The sequence below is a fragment of the Corylus avellana genome, chromosome 1 (assembly GCF_965113065.1).
Source record: "Corylus avellana chromosome 1, dhCorAvel1.hap1.2, whole genome shotgun sequence".
Taxonomy (NCBI): domain Eukaryota; kingdom Viridiplantae; phylum Streptophyta; class Magnoliopsida; order Fagales; family Betulaceae; genus Corylus; species Corylus avellana.
In genome coordinates this window covers 12,255,623-12,267,913 of record NC_142490.1, presented here as the reverse complement: position 1 = coordinate 12,267,913, position 12,291 = coordinate 12,255,623, and positions in this window count along the sequence as shown.

Genomic DNA, 12,291 nt, shown 5'->3' with positions numbered 1-12,291 from the left:
AAGAGAGGGGTTGCCTTCACCATTGCTGCCTCGTGTAGGAGTCTAGGCAGTGTCTCTTTGTGGCCAGTGCACGCTTGAAGATGAAAGCGCCGAACATCTCCGTTTTAGTGTAGCTATGCAGGGAGGATTTGGGCTCAGCTCTATTCTAAATGTGGATATGATCAGCCTGCAACCAGCCTTCATGATATCCAATTCTCAACACCAAATTCGCCCAAACCCACCGGGGAAAGGCTAAAACGAGTTTCCAAATAGAGAATATTATGCCTCAAATACACACACCGCAAAATGTTTGCATTTTCATAAATACTTGGCGAGGGACAAGAAGAGCCTGAAGACCTCAGGGTTGTTAGAATAGTTGCCGCGGCCAAGGAGCATGGCCAATCGCTCTACCGTGGAGGAGATTCGGAACCAGTTCACGGAGATTATTGGAACTCCCGCCCCTTTATTCATTCGCTTTGGCCTCTGTCTCTCTCTCTCTCTCTGGTTTTGTTCTCCTTTACGTTTTATAATTTTGGCAGAGCGGGTAAGACATCCATGTGAGATTTGGTCGGTTTCACCAAGCTTGTTTCACCCCAGGCCAAACGAACCCAAAAGAAAAGCATTGGAGCACACACTATATTGACAACTAGCAAACTGTCTGATGGGGGACAATCACATCTCCTATAGTAGTAGGACACCATTTGAAATTTGAGGCCTTTAGCAAACAGCACCTAGCGTCTGATGTTCGTATACTCTATGAAAAAGCTTGGGGGGGTGATTGCAAGAGACTGGACTAAGCTGCAAAGGGACTAGCATTGTAGCTGCATATGACGTGTGGCAAGCGGTTGGCTGTAGGCGACAGTTCCCAAGGGTGAGAAGGATTCGGATCCCTTCCGATTTTGAGAAATATGAGTTTCTCCAATTTCAAAATCCTGACCATTCTTTACATCTAAGGGTGCAAAACATGACAGCACAAAACTCAAAACAGAGCAACACCTCAAACTTAGTTACAAGCCTTTACTAAAGGCTAAGAAAAACAACCAAAACCAGGGAAAAAAACCTGTAAGCCATCATTACAAAAGCATATCAGCAGGTAAGTTCCACAAAGAACACAAAATAAGGTTCTCCCTAGTTCTAGGAAACCCTCTTTTCCCAACAATTCTAGTTTTAACTTCCCACAATATTTTCTTCAAAAGCTGCTCTTCAGTACTTGGAAGACCAGCATGTTTGAGCTCATTCCTTGTTCGCCAAAGGTTATACACAACATATTCAAGAACCAGACGACATAACAAGCATTTAAGAGTTTTGTGCCCCAAATTGTTACATCCTAGCTGCACAATATCATCCCAAATCACATGAGGGCTTTCAATTTTGCAACGTAGCATGCAGAAATTCCAAATTCTATAGCTAAAGCTGCATTCAAAAAATAAATGATCACGATTTTTCAGTTAGTTATGACAGAAATTGCACTGAACTTCACCCTTATAGCCCCATTGGAGCAGTCTCTCCCTTGTAATAAGCCTATCCTTCATAACAAGCCACATGATAAAAGCTTGCCTAGGAATAGCAAGAGGAACCAGACCATCTTCCACCATATAGCCTCTTCATTCTTCTCTCTAAAGACCTCCCATATATCTGAGCTTACGTAGATACCCTTCCTAGAGGCAGTCCAAACAGGTTTATCACAATGTCCCAAGCTAACTCCAGGAAATCTAGCTTGAATCTCACTAGAGCCTCTAATTTGGTTGGTCTCCAAAGCCGATCCCCATTACATATGACAGAAGAAAGCTTGGCCCCAATACTACTTTGAGCATCATAGACAACCTTAAAACCTTATTGCTCAACCAAAATCCCTGAATGATGCCACAAGTCCAACCACATATGGATGTTTTCCCCATTCCCAACCTCAAACCTCAGAATCTTTTGGCAATATCCCTCAACTTCAGAATTTTCCTCTTAACTCCAAGAACAATTCTGAGGAATGCCAACACTCCAAAAACTCTTTCTTTTCAAGAGGTTCTCTTTTACCCAGGCTACCCAAATGGATCCTGACCTAGCAAAAATGCTCTAAACATGTCTAATCTTCAAACCCAAAACTCCCTCCTCCTTAGGAAAACATAAATCAGACCAAGAAACCTTAGCCTTAGTTGTCCTTTCATCTTTCCCATTCCAAAGAAACCTATTGCATTTTTGTTCAATAGCTTTAACAATCTTCTTAGGAAGAATAAAAAATTCCTGTCCAATACACTTGTAAACTATACAACACAAAGGAGAGCAATTGGAGCCTGCCTGCATAAGAAAGATTCTTGGAAAGCTAAGAATCTATACAACCACTAATTCTGTCCAGCAAAGCCCCACAGTCAACTGAAGAAAGCCTAGAGGAGATGAGAGAAACCCCAAGATATTAACTCATCTAACAGAACATGCTTCACTTTATTTGAAATTCAGGAACATTAAAAGGAACTTTTTGAAGGATTTGTTTTCAAACCAGACAGATCTTCAAACTTAAGAAGAGTAACCTTGATAACATTTATAGAACTCGAGCTAGCTTCAGAAAAAATCAGGAGATCAACAAAACATAAATGAGTAAGCCTCATTCTCACACATTTGGGATGGAACTTGAAACCAGAACTGCCACCAGTATGATCAGCCATAATCCTAGAAAAGACCTCCATGGTTAAGACAAAAATATAAGGAGAAATAGGATCACCCTACCTTAACCCCTTCTTTCCTTCAAAATAGCCAACCAAAGTACCATTGATGCAAACGGAAAATCTAGGAAAAGTTACACACTCCTTAATCCAACTCAGAAATCTATTTGGGAAGCCAAAACAATGTCGACAGTGAATCATGAACTCCTAATTCACAAAGTCATAAGCCTTCATAAGATCAATCTTCAAAGTACATCTAGGGTTCTCTTTGTCCTTGTGATAATTCCTCACAATTTCCTGAGCCAACAAGACATTTTCAAAGATACTCCTAGAAGGAATGAAAGCAGACTAATTCATGCTAACCAAATGTTCCAAGTTAGTAATTAAAATAAATGTTTCACGTGACATATAAATAAATGTTCATGTAACAATGAACTCAAAAGTAAATAAGTTTGTATAGGAGACCTTCCATGTAACTTACTCAAAAGCTTAATCACAATGTCCATTGTGATTAAGCTTAGTTGAAAGGTCTCCTATATATCTCTAGGAATGAAAGCAGGCTGGTTCATGCTAACCAAATGTTCCAAGTTAGTAATTTAATCTTTAGGGCACATTAGTAATTTAAAATAAATGTTTCACGTGACATATATAGTTGGCATATGAAGTGCCAAACGAGAGCCATGTGGCATTCTATTTATAGAAGTTCTAGACCACCATTGGCTTTAGAGTGCGTTTAGTCTTTAAAAGTGTTTTTTAAACAAAAAAATTTAGAAAAATGAAAAATCTACGTTTTTCTAGTTGTTGAATTTTAAAAGCCAAATTGCGTATTTTACATTTTAAAATCGCTACTTTCGCCGCTTAATTTCTTAACTCCGCCAAAAGAAAAAAATAGTTTTATCCTTTTGTGAATTTTGTAATTTCATCCCTGGACCGAAAAGCAAAATGAGTCTCTCTCTTTTGGGCCCAAAAATCAAAAGCCAAAAAAATTTGGGTCAGTGGCCCGATTTTTACCTGCTCGAACCTGTAGAAGGCCGGGCGTTAATCCAAGAGTGGCCTGAAAATTTCCGACAATGAAACGCCCTTTTGAAGGAAGAAAAGACATAAAGCTTACAATTTTCTTCTATTTATGTCTTTTCCTCCTTCAAAAGTATTTCTATTTATTTTCTTCCATTTTCTCATCCAACAACCAGAAATCAAGCCCGACAACCAATAGTTTCACACTTACTCATATCAATTAAACAAAATATGCAAAATAAATAAATAAATAAAAAAACCAGCTTTTATTTCAAATAATTAACCCAATGATTAAAAAGCACAAATTGTCAAAGTATAAGCACCCCCAAAAAAAAGCTTTAGAAAAATAAAGAAAATATACCTACTTATTAGGGCGGGGTTGTAGATATTGCTCTTTGATTTGGTTGAACCACCCCTTAAGGTGATCGGCTAGCTCATTGATGAGTGGTTTATCATTGTTTTATCCTTTAGAATGTGGTTAACCACTCTAAGAGGGTGGATGGATGGGGTGGTTGGCCACCCCCGGCCCCTTGGGGTGAGGGGGTGCGACTACCCTCGATGGACTCATGAACCACCTCCCGACACCACTCTCTCACTACAGAGGGGTGGGCCAACCCTTATTTACTTATTTTTGGGTTAATTCAGGCCATTTGTTTAAAATGAACTATATATACCTGAAACTTTGGAATTACTAGGGATTTCAATGCTCACTTTTTAAACTCTACCTCCCCCCACAAAAAAGTAATAATAATATACATTTGTATTTCATTTAGCAATTTTCGTTGAAGTATGGCTATCGGCCACACTTTTATTTCACGCTACCAATCAATCTTTTGATCAAATATTTTTTTAAAAAGGACTAATTCAAAGTTTGATCGACAATATCACATCAACAAAGTAAAACAAAAGTAGATCTTTATAGTTTATTGACCTTGTGCTATGTATCCCAATAGGTAACTTAAACTCTACGCAAAGCAACATATATTTTCATCATCTTTTTTTCTTTTTCTTTTTCCCCCCCGCCGACCTTGGACAGCCTAGACAGAACAAGCTTCCTTTGTCCAATTGTCCCCCCTACTTACAATTCTCAATCCCTCAAAATCCAACCATAAAAAAGACCTTACCTTTAATCATACTTGAAGCAACCTTTTTCTTTTGGTAATAAAATCGAACCAAAAATCCTAACATGCAAAGGATTAGGAAGCCTGCAGAAGCAAGCACAAAAGTTTTTCAAATGAATGGTTAGCCCCCCACAATCTATCATCCATCACGCTTCTTGTTCTTAAGAATGCTACAACACGACGAAAAGTTGCAATAATATTGTCTCATCTATTATTGGTATTCAACCCAATATGGCAATATGCTTCACATTACACGATTGAAATATGAGCAATGCATTGCACCCTATTTTACGTACTTGTGCATGTGATAGTGTTCATCGGCCATTAGATTAGTAATTGTTAAAAAAAATAATAAAAAAATAAAAAATAAAAAAAGGTGTAGAATCTCTATTTGCATCTTCCTCATATGTAGTCTCTATGCTTGAAAAAAAAAAAGAAAAAAAAAAGAAAGAAAGGCTTTTAAATTGCATCTGAAACGACAAGTGCGTGTATTTTCAAACTACCACTTCATTGACAATATTCTCCCAAACTTCTAACTATGTGTCAATGTACTATCTAAACTACCAAAACAATGTTAATATACCCCTAATGACAAAAATACCATTCATCAATTTTTTGAAAAAAAATTCTTAAATTTTTTTTATTAAAAAAAAACCAAGGGTGTCATTTTAATATTTTTTAATTTTTTACTTTTTTAATAATTTTTTCAGCAATTAGTTTTTTTTTTTTTTTTTTTTTTTTATTTATTTATAAGGATATTTTGTCTTATTAAAAAAAAAGTTAAAGTCATTTTTGTTAGCCTGAGGTACATTGACATTTTTTTGTTAATTTAGATGAGACATTGACACAATTGATAGTTTGGAGATACATTGATAATGAGGTGGTAGTTTGAAGGTGGCAAATGTACTTTTTTCAAATATATATATAGAAGCTCAATGAAATGGTGAATGACAGAAAAAAGATTTGAATTCAAGAGCTTGATCTAATATTATGTTAAATCGCCACAAAACTTTTAGGAATAAGTGATGATTTAAAAAGCCAAAACAAAACACAAAACATGCAGGAAAAAAATAGTAATCTTTGGAGAAAAATATAAAAAAGCCCCCCAAACTACCAGATGTTTGCAATATAGCCTCATAATGTTCAAAAAGGTACTAAAGTAGCCCCCCAAACTATCAAAATGTATCAAAAAATCCACTTATATTTTTATATTTCTATAATACCCTTATTCTTTTAACAAATAAAATAATAAAATAATTGTAAAAAACAAAAAAAAAATTAGTGAAAAATACAAAAAAAACCAATGGGCGAATAAATATAAAAAAATAAAAAAATAAAAAATAAAAAATAAAAAAAGTTTTTTGGAATAAATAAATAATTAGTCACTGTAGTTAGCCTAAATTACAAATTGCTTCATGTCGTATTAAAGTAAAATCAATGGGCGAATAAAAACGATTTTTTAACAAAATTTGACTCCATGGACTAATTTTTATTTTTTTTTGGAATATCTCAAGAACCGTACCTTTAATTTTACTTTAATACGACATGAATAGTCAATGTAGTTGGCCTAAATTATTTATTTATTCTAAAAAACTTTTTTTTTTTTTGTATTTATTCGCCGATTGGTTTTTTTGTAATTTTAAAAAATTGTTTGGTTTTTACAGTTATTTTATTATTTTATTTGTTAAAAGAATAGAGGTATTATAAGAATATAAAAAAAAAAAAAAAAAAAGTGGTCTTTTTGATACATTTTGGTACTTTAGGGGCTACTTTAGTACACTTTGAATATTGTGGGGCTATATTGCAAACGGCTGGTAGTTTGGGGGGGGGGGGCTTTTTTTTTTTTTTTTTTTTTTTAGATATTTTTCTCTCATCTTTGTGTCAGAGGTTTTGTATGTTAAAGATAAAATCTCATTATCTACATTAAATTAGACGGTTTGTATTACTTAGTAGACGTTATGTCCATTTTAGATTACTATGTTGTACCTATATGTATTATATAATTAGTATAAGTTTGTATAGGAGACCTTTCATGAAACCTATAGGAGACCTTCCATGTAACCTACTCCAATTTTTCTATAACCATGAGTCTTTTGTATTGTAAATCCAATAAAGTGAATAAGAAAAAAAACTTAGCCCTTAAGGCTTTATCCTATGAATATAAGTCATAAACTGAACAACGTAAAATCTCTTATATTTATTTTATTTTTACTATTGTCTTTATTTTTCATTTGATTATCTTTTCTTTCATTGTATGGTTTAATATCTATATGGGCGGATGGAGGATTTTTATTTTATTTTTGTTGCAAGTGAGATTTCTTTTTTTTCTTTTTTTTTTTGGAGGACTGGATCATGTCTACAATAAACACAAAACCAATAAATGAGATTATTGACTGGTTCCCTCACTTTCTTTCTTTTTTTTTTAGAAAAAAAAAAAAAACAAAAACAAAAAGTAAAATTTGTTGCACTTGAGAAAATGAAGATGAAATAACATTGTAACTGTATTTATACTATATTTATCAAAGCACGAAGAATAAATATCATAATATAGGAAGTTTTGAAAAACAAAAAATGTTAAATACTCTTTTGGTATTTAGGTTTTAATGCCTTTATTTTTTCTTACTTAAGTTTCATTTTGAATAATACCTAGCTAGGTTATGGTTAAATATTGAAATGGTACATCTGTCCATCTTCCATTAATAAAACTAAGGAATTCCCACATCTTTTTGCAATCAGGGGACTTTGGGGTGGTTTGGCCACCCCCATACTGGCCATGGGGTAGTTCGGCTACCACCATTTTTGGCCAATGGGGGTGGCCGGCCCCCCATATTTTGGCCATTGGGTGTAGCTCAACCACCCTCGAGGCCGGTATGGGGTTGCATTTTGAGGTGGAAATCTGTTAGTTTTATTAATGGAATATGAACGTTGGTACTATCTCCGTATTTAGTCATAACCTAGGTATTATCTATGATACAAAATGAAACCTAGGTGAAAAAAATCAAGGTATTAAAAAGGTATTTAACCAATAAAATATATATATATATATATATATATATATATATATATATATATATCTCAATGTCTTAATAACGTGGGATAAAATCGTTCCAAAAAAAAAAAAAAAAAAACAAAGTGGGATAAAAACAGTACTACATTGAACTATAAACTGTTGGTTGGTTGATGTATCAACAGACAAGAATATATATATATATATATATATATATATATATATATATATATATATGACATGTTCTTTTTTTCATTTGGTAAATTCACGTTCATTTATCACAGACTAACGTGGCATGTTCTTTTCTTCTTTCATTTTTTTTTTTTTTTTTTTTTAACAAGTCTGCACAAGTGAAAAAAAAAGGAAAAAGAGCGATTCAAACTAGTGACCTCATGCAACGTGACCTCTAGTCGATTGAGTTACTCCTCGGAGACAATGTGACATCTTCTAAGTAGCCTTTCATGTCAACTATTTAAAAATAAAAATAAAATAAAACTAATGTGAAGAATAGCATTACTTTCTCTCTTTTTTTGTTTTTTTTTTTTTTTGTTTTTGTCAAATTTTTAGGGATCCAAAAGGGTTTTTCAATTTTTTATTTTTTATTTTTAAAGGACCCAAAGAGGTTTTCCATATTTGGGCAAGGGATGGCCACTCCCCAACTCCCTAGGGGAGCTAAGAGCCTGGAGGTGCTGAATGTAAAGAAAGATTTTAGTCACTTTCCAATAGTGGCACCCCAAACTTGAACTAATTATCTTACGTATATATTTGACTTTAAAATATAGAAGCAAAAAAAATATAACCACATGATACAAATCTTTTTTTAAAAATAAAAAAAAAACAATTATGATAAATTTATTAGTTTAAATGTCTTCCGTAATTTCTTATAAATAAAAAAGGTCTTAATTTATTTATTTATTTAGTTACCTAATTTTGCTATGAATTTTGTTTGATTGAAAAAGACAAGTTGATGACACCATATATATACAAACTCCTGTCTTTATCATTTCCTTGAAGGCTAGAAAAAGATGCCTCCTCCTTTGTTTTCCTTTACGGGACCGCAATGGTTAGTGGAGGAGTCTCTAATGGTTAAGGGCGTGTATGGGTGTACGTTTGATGTACCTAAAAGTGCGTTTAATACTTAAAAAGTTTGTTTGAGGAAAAAAGTATACGTTTGGTAAAAAAAATTGAAAGCGTTTCTAAGGGTCCAAAAAGCTCAAAAATGGCCAAAATGCACTTTGACAAAAGCTTAAAAATGAAGTTTTTGCAAAAAAAAACACCTTTTGATATAAAAGCTCTATTCTCGAACACATTTTCAAACATACTTCGTAAAAACATTTTGGCTGAAAAATTAATAATGAGAGAGCAATCCCATGTCTCTTTTTTTATTGAGAACAAGATCTTCTCTAGTCTATTTTGGACAGGAGAATATGCGGTTAATGGTCAGGATATTTTTAAAGAGATCCTAATGCCATAAATAGGACATCTGTCCCATTAATAAAAAAAATAAAAAATAAAAAATTATAAAACAAAATTATAAAAAATTAAAGAGTAGCTGGCTACCCCAATTGGGGCTTGGGTGGCTTCAGCCACCCTAGACCATTGCTGAAGTCACCCCAGGTCACTCCCAAGGGCTAGATCTAAAAAAAAAAAAAAAAAAATCGTTTGGCCCCCGGGCGGACCACCCCCAAGGGCCTTGGGGTGGTTCGGCCACCCTTGACCGGCCTGCCTCGGGTGGCCGAAGCCACCCCATGGTCCTCGGGGGTGGTTCGGCCACCCCCAAGGGCCAGATCTAAGAAATTTTTTTTTTTTTTTTTTTTTTAAGGGGCGGCTGGACCACCCCAGTTGGGGCTGGGGGTGGCTTCGGCCACCCCATGACCGGACCACCCCCAAGGGCCAGATCTAGAAAAAAAAAAAAAATTCTTTTGGCCCTTGGGGTGGCTTCGGCCACCCCAGGCCATGGTGTGGTCTGGCCACCACAGGCCAAGGGGTGGTCCGGCCACCCCTAGCCGCCCATTGGGATGGCTCTCAAGTAGGGATGAAGCCAAGAAGTTTTGTGGCAGGGGATCAAAGCAATTTTTTTTTTTTTTTTTGGCAGCGTGTAATGAACTAGTACTTTTTTCTATTTTTTTTTTTTCTTCTTTCTCTAATCACTGGTACTTAAATACAATGAAGAATTGAGCTTAGAATTGTGTCATACTCTTCAATTAAATGTTTAAATTCTAACAAACAATATTCTCAATATTTAATAACCATAATATCTAAATTACAAGACCACTTAGATTAGGAATTGAGCTTTGAGTACTAACCTCAAAAAGTGCGACCTGAGTTGAGTTATTTTGCACCTCGTTGATTAACATGATATTCTCATAAGTGACACACAATCCAGGATCAAACTCCAATAAACTTTGTACATTTTTTCTTTTGAAATAGTCAAGCATTGTATTTGACTTTCTCATCATCTACAAATAAATTTACATGATCATTTTGAGTCTTTAGAAAAATAAAGAAAAAATATGTGCAGGTTAACAATGAACAAACTCACATGAATAACATAATCATCACATAGACTCTAAGTCAAACATTACACTTTAACTCTATAATTATTATTCTCTTCCTATTCCATTGATCTAGTAACTTACTCCAAATTTATAATACTCATATTCACATACAATAATCAATATGATTATAATATGACATATTAGAACCTCCCCATGGGCTTCAATTTCCATTGAACTCATGAAAGTCTAGGGTTAATTAATGCTTTAAATGTAATTAACACATCCAATTAGCAATCCTAGTGTTCACATACCAAAAGCCCTAATTTAATTCATACTATACAAATTATGGTTTATGTCCATACTATAAACAATAGTGAAATTAAAGCTTTGAACCCATTAATCTAACAACCCAGATCTTAAATCATGCATAGAAATCCACTACACATAAAAGCCCCTAGTTAATTTTAGGAATTTAGCTTCTTACTAAAATTCCCCAAAATTTGGACCTAGTCAAAATTCTCTAAATCATTATGATTTCAAACTTAAAATTCAATGGGTGGAACAAAAACTCAAAAAGAAACTAGAAATTTCTCAATGGCATTAGTTATAAAAACCCATCAAAAATTCTCATACGGCCATACAAAATCAAGAACCATAAATCCTTACAGAGAAAAGATCCAAGATTTACATACATACATAAAGAAAATAATAACAACAAAAAACACAGAAAATTTCCAAGTAGCAACAGGAATTTCCAAATTTCAAAGCCGACAGCCAATCTATGAAGCAAAAAAAAATTAAATAAATAAACTTTTCTGATTCTTAACCAAATTTCCAAGCCAAACAATTTAAAAATTAACCAAAAGAAAACCCCATGATTAACCTAAGAAATAAGAACCAACAGGTGGAGGAGAGTTGGGGGGGCCGAGACCTATCAATTTATTTTGGACGGGGACCAGTATAATTTATTTATTTATTTTACTCCTTAAAATATCTTTTTTGAGGAAGTGGGGGGGGGGGGGGGGGGGACCATGGCCTCAGCTGGTCCCCCCTCCCTCCGTCTCTATGTGTAAGCAACGTCATTGCAAACGTGTATTAATTATAGAGACTTTTTGAAAGCTAGCTATAGCAATTTGAATAATCGGTAATATATTTTTTAAGGAAGTGGGGGGGGGGGGGGGGACCATGGCCCCAGCCGGTCCCCCCCTCCCTCCGTCTCTGCTCTCAAGTCACCCCCATCTAAAATGAAATGGTCAAGCCACCTCCTATGGCCAAGAAGGGGTGGCTTATTTTTTTGTTAATTTATTATTATTATTTTTTTAATCTGAAATATTATTATTTTTATTATTTTTTTGTAGTGGGACAAGTGTCCTATTTATAGCTCTTAAATTTCTAAGAAGAAATTCTAGCCATGAACTAAATATTCTCCGATCCATAATAGACTGGAGATGATCCTATTCTTTTTTTTTTTTTTTTGGGTGTTGGCCATGTAGACGTAGTTGGCCTTCTCAGTATGTGGTGGGCCCTTTCATTAATTGAGGCCATAGGTTACCAGTAATGTTACAACAATCTTTTTTATTTTTATTTTTTAAGTTAATGTAATTTTTAAAATTGTCAAAATTCAATAGTATTTTAAAAAATCACATTAATTTTAGGAAGATAAAAATATGGTCAATAACACTACTCATAATTTATTTATATTTGTATATCAAAACTAATTATGGTTTCTCACATTTAAAGAGATTTTTTTTTTCTCTTACAAAGAACTGTTTGTTTATTTTAATAATAGATGAATCTATCAAGTGAGTCTTTTTTCAGCTACAAGCATTATCAATACAAAATTTAAATAAAATGAAGTACGATTTTGTTGTAGATAACTATACTGAGGGGAAATTAATGAAATATTCAAGGTATGCTTGGCATTGTGATTTTAAAGACAAAAGGTGGGATTTTAAACCAAATCGTAAAAAATAGATGGTTTGGAATTGTGTTTTTAAAACACTGCAATTTGAAGACGTAGA